Source organism: Capricornis sumatraensis, chromosome 20 (assembly GCF_032405125.1).
Source record: "Capricornis sumatraensis isolate serow.1 chromosome 20, serow.2, whole genome shotgun sequence".
Classification (NCBI taxonomy): Eukaryota; Metazoa; Chordata; class Mammalia; order Artiodactyla; family Bovidae; genus Capricornis; species Capricornis sumatraensis.
In genome coordinates this window covers 9,191,612-9,196,958 of record NC_091088.1, presented here as the reverse complement: position 1 = coordinate 9,196,958, position 5,347 = coordinate 9,191,612, and the positions used below count along the sequence as shown (strand labels likewise).

At 40.5% G+C, this 5,347-nt stretch overlaps 1 non-coding gene across 1 annotated transcript; it reads left to right on the top strand.

The window, feature by feature from the left end:
• The first annotated feature begins 592 nt into the window (after positions 1-592).
• Positions 593-664, top strand: TRNAS-GGA (transfer RNA serine (anticodon GGA)). Its single transcript has one exon. It is a non-coding gene; the product is annotated as a tRNA-Ser (tRNA).
• The last annotated feature ends 4,683 nt before the right edge of the window (positions 665-5,347 follow it).

The window sequence follows — 5,347 nt, the reverse complement described above, 5'->3', positions numbered from 1 at the left end:
GTTGACGATGGACAGGGAGGCCTGGCGTGCTGCAGTCCATGAGGTCGCAAAGAGTCGAACACGACTGAGCGACTGAACTGAACTGAACTGAATTAAACTTAAAAGCTTTTGCACAGCAAAGGAAACCATAAACAAAACAAAGAGATAGCCCTTAGAATGAGAGAAAATATTTGTAAATGAAACAACCAACAAAGGATTAATCTCCAAAATATACAAACAGCTCATGCAGCTCAATACCCGAAAACAAACAACCCAATCAAAAAATGGGCAGAAGACCTAAACAAACATTTCTTCAAAGAAGACATACAGATGGCCAAAAAGCACAAGAAAAGATGCTCAACATCACTACTTGTTAGAGAAGTGAAAATCAAAACTACAGATTGACCATCATCAAAAAATCTACAAACAATAAATGGTGGAGAGGGTGTGCGAAAAGGGAACCCTCCTACACTGTTGGTGGGAAAGTGAACTGATACAGCCACTATGGAGAACAGGGTGGAGGTTCCTTAAAAAACTAAAAATAGAACTACCATATGATCCAGCAATCCCACTCCCGGGCAAATACCTGGAGAAAACCACAACTCAAGAAGATTCCCTGGTGGCTCAGAGGTTAAAGCATCTGCCTGGAATGCAGGAGACCCAGGTTCAATCCCTGGGTCGGGAAGATCCCCTGGAGAAGGAAATAGCAACCCACTTCAGTACTCTTGCCTGGAGAATCCCAAGGAGGGAGGAGCCTGGTAGGCTATAGTCCATGGGGTCACAAAGAGTCGGACACGACTGAGCGACTTCACTTCACTTCAAGAAGATATGTGCACCCCAGTGTTCACGGCAGCACTATTCACAACAGCCAGGGCACGGAAGCAGCCTAAGTGTGCATCAACAGAGGAATGGGTAAAGAAGCTGTGGTACATATATACCGGGGAATCTGTGTACATATGCACATTACTATATATAAAATAGATAACTAATAACAAGCTGCTGTGCAGCACGGGCAAATCTATACTCTGTACTGGCCTATATGGGGAAAGAATCTGAAAAAAGAGGAGTGGATATACGTCTACATATAACTGATTCACTTTGCTGTACACCTGAAACTACCATAACTTTGCAAATAAACTAAATTCCAGTAAATGTTTTTTTTAAAAGGAGCATTCAGGTCAATACAAAAAAAAAAGAAGAACATACCATTGGATATAGAGGGTGACTTAATCATAATTTTCATATAGATGAAAACAAATTCTGTTGCCAGAGATAAAGGAAATTCTTAAGATATAGATTCTCATAAAAGCTGGATTAAATTATTCACTTTATCTCCAACATGAGCAGCAACAACAAAAACAAGAGCATTTGGTGTCCCTTTCCCGTCTCCCAGTGTGTAAAGTCTCTTGTGGCTAATTGTACCTAGCAGGCACTTTGATTTGGGTAAACTAATGGGAAAGGAAAGAGCCTTAGGAAATCTCATATTGTCTTTCATATAATTATCTTTATATATTAGTTCAATGACTATATTATTTCAAGCTTTGTTAATCAAGATTATTAATTCTTAAAAGTAATTTCAATATGAGTCTCTAACACATAATTGGAATCCCTCTGGATGACCTCAAAAGGCTTGCTTTCCCTGTCACGGGATTGATTTAACAGGTACTGGTAATTCATTCTCTGGGAATTTATAGAGATGTTTGCAGACCAGGTCTAAGTTAGACTAAACAATCCTTAAAGCCTTGTTCAGATCCAAGAAAATACTAAGAAGTTATCTTAAAGGAAAAAATATTGATTTCTCTGGGGTGAAAGTTAAGATGAAGTTAAGTTATTTTATATTTTTCCTAATTGTATCTGATCTTGCTTGAATTTAAAATTACTTCAATCTATTTGCATATGTGGTGCTCAATGAAATAGCAACAGCCACCTAAGTTAAGTTGCAAATGCAAGGTCTGCCAAGCCCCAACCCATGATTCTCTTTCAAGAAGCCTGACATTTCAGAATAGCATTCACCAGGATTTCTGGCCAACACAAAGTCCACTTCTAAAAGTGTTGCCAGACATTGCAAACATCAATTTAAAGTACTGTGTGGCCTCTTCAGATCCAACGTTCTTACTGTTATTAAGAACATAACATAACAGCATAATGATTCAGGAATATTAATTCAGAGATACTAATTTCTTTAAAAAACAGAAGTGAGTAAAACTTTGGTTGCTGAAATCTTTTAAATGATTTTTTATATTTGCTACATTAATAAAAGTACTTAGTAAAAAAATAAAAGCTTGCTGAAAAGTTTAATAATAAACAACAGCAGTCTCCTATTTTAGCCATCAAGTTATTTGCTGTATTTCTGCCTCACTTCTTCATCTGATAATTGGAGACATTAAAAAGTCTCTACCTCATAGAACTGATGTGTGAAACAATGTGCACAACTCCTGGGACATGCTAAGAGCAAAGTAAATGTTTTTCTATTGTTGTTCAATCTCCACATCTTGCCCAACTCTGCAACCCCATGGTACAGCACACCAGGCTTCCCTATCCTTCACTATCTCCCAGAGTTTGCTCAAACTCATGTTTATTGAGTAGGTGGTGCCATCCAAACATCTCATCCTCTGTCGCCCCCTCTCCTCCTGCCCTCAATCTTTCCCAGCATCAGAGTCTTTTCCAATGGGTTGGCTCTTTGCATCAGGTGGCCAAAGTATTGGAGTTTCAGCATCAGTCCTTCCAATGAATATTCAGGGTTGATTAAACGTTAGTTATTATTACTACCCTTACCTTCCCTATCCTAATTCTCTTGGCAAACACCCTCAATCTTTCCTCTAGCATTTACCTTCCTATTTTAAAAAGTGATGTACTTTTGTACATTATTTTTTTGCCTTTGACTCTACAGATGGTAACTCTGTGAAGCCTCACCATCCTCCAATGCCTCACAAACTCGCCATGTATAGTTGCTATCTCACACTTTTTGTTAACTCAAGACTCGTCCATGTTTACATTTTCATTACATCAGTTAGGAATTTCAGACACAAGTAATAGTAAAGTCCCCCACAGTGATTTAAACCAGCCGAGGTTCTACTTTGATCTGATGAGAACTCTGGAGGTAGATGGTTGCTGTTCTTCCCTGCTGTCTTCAGTACTTTGCTTTGGATTCTTGCCTGTCAAATGATATGGCATGACGGCTAACTCAGCTCCAGCAACAGGGCCACCTCCAAAAGCAGGAAGCAGGGGCTGACCACGGTGGCAAAATCTTTTCACCTCCCATGGACAGCTCTTATTAGGAAGAGAAATGACTCTCTAAGATGTTACACAGTACAATTTCTCCTGCATCTCATTGACCAACACTGGATCCTAAGGTGACTCCTAACTCCCAGGCAGGCTGGGGCAGTTAGGATCTTACACAAAAGAATGGCATTGCTTTAATTGGCTTAGACCAAAGGGTCCCAAACTTTCGCAGATCACAGCTCCATTGGCGCATGTGTGATTATTTCCACAGTGCCCCTAGGCAAAAGAAACAACCAAACAATCCCCCTCTTTTAAGTCACTGGGACCAAGCAATGCAATACGTATCCATATCCCTAACAACTTAGTAGCCATATGAGTAAACAATATCTGTCAATTGTAGAAAATATAATAATAATAGTTTTCAATGAAAAGTGAGTGTGTGCCTGTTATGGCTCAATGGGTAGAGAATTCTCCTGCAATGCAGGAGACACATGAGATGTAGGTTTCATCCCTGGATTGGGAAGATCGTCAGAAGAGGAAAATGCAACCCACTCCAGTATTCTTGTCAGGCAGAGGAGCCTGACAGGCTCTAGTCCAAAGAGTCACAAAGAGTTGGACACGACTGAGCGACTGAACATGCATGCACAACTTCTCAAATTTTAAAATCAGAACAGACATCAACACCCTCAGTCCCTATTCCATATTAATTTCCATGCAGCACAATCTATGTATCACAGAAATCACTAAGGATCCTGTTTCACAGAGATATGACATTTCTGGAAAAGAAGGTAGTCAGAACTGAGAGTGAAACACAGGAACTGCCTCGAGCCAGCTTGAGAAACTATAGATTCCTGTATGTGTAGAGAGGAGGAAATTTCTTTTGTGCTCTGTCAACAGTCAATATTTTCCTATTTTCTGTCAATTTTTTTCTCTTTTCATACCCGGGCCCAACCCTCACTGAGAGGTAAATGGAAACCCCTGAGTATTGGGCTTCTCAGGGTTCCTGTGGGTGAGATGGCTTCACTATTCCTCCACACAAGGTTCTGGGCTCAGAATTACTTTGCTTCCTAAATTAGTTACCATTTCTGGGTCACCTTCTGATTCCCCAGCCACTGATCTCTTTAGTTAATGGTGGACTCTCAGAACTCTTTTCACTTCCAGAATTGTTGATTATCTTTAAAAATACACTCTTTTCACGATAGGGGAATTTGAGAAATGAAAAAAACAACGAAGTGGTAAATGCAACATTTCCAAGTAAAAGTCCAAGGTGGATTCTGAAAATGACTCACCTTGGCAAGATGGAGAGTAAAGGATGTGCTACATGTACAGGAGTGCTATTATTAGATAATGTAAGGTCACCCACCCTCGGTACAAGGACCGTGAAGGAGTGTGTGTCTTGGACATCGCAGAGCACACTTCGCTGTTCTTGTTCTGGTTCAGTCGCTAAGTTGTGTCCGACTCTTGGACCCCGTGGGCTGCAGCATGCTAGGCTCCTCTGTCCTTCACCATCTCCTGGAATTTGCTCAGATTCATGTCCATTGAGTTGGTGATGCCATCCAACCATCTCATCCTCTGCTGCTCCCTTCTCTTTTGGCCCTCAGTCTTTCCCAGCATCAGGGTCTTTCCCAACGAGTCGGCTCTTTGCATCAAGTGGCCACAGTATAGGAGCTTCAGCTTCCAACGACTTCCAGTGACTACTGGTCACCTGATCACTCCCCATCCCCACACTAATGCTGCCCGAATCAGTGCAGGAATACTGTCTAAAACAAGCCACCTTCTATTGCAAATATCTGTTTGTTCTTTCACAGTGACTTAGTTTCTACTTGGGTATAGTATGAAATTAAGATTTAAATCCGATATTAATTTGAGGTAATTGACAGTAACCAACAGATTTGTATTTGTTTTTTATCAACCCCCAGTTCAACAAGCTTTCTGCATTATAAAAAGAGTCTTTAAAGATAATTTTATTCTTTTGCCTATTGTCTATCTTTTGGAGAAGGAAATGGCAACCCACTCCAGTATTCTTGCCTGGAGAATTCCATAGACAGAGGAACCTGGTGGGCTACAGTCCATGGGGTCTCAAAGAGTCAGCCACAACTGAGCACATCAGCACATTGTCCATTTTTGAATAATACTTTTGAAGACA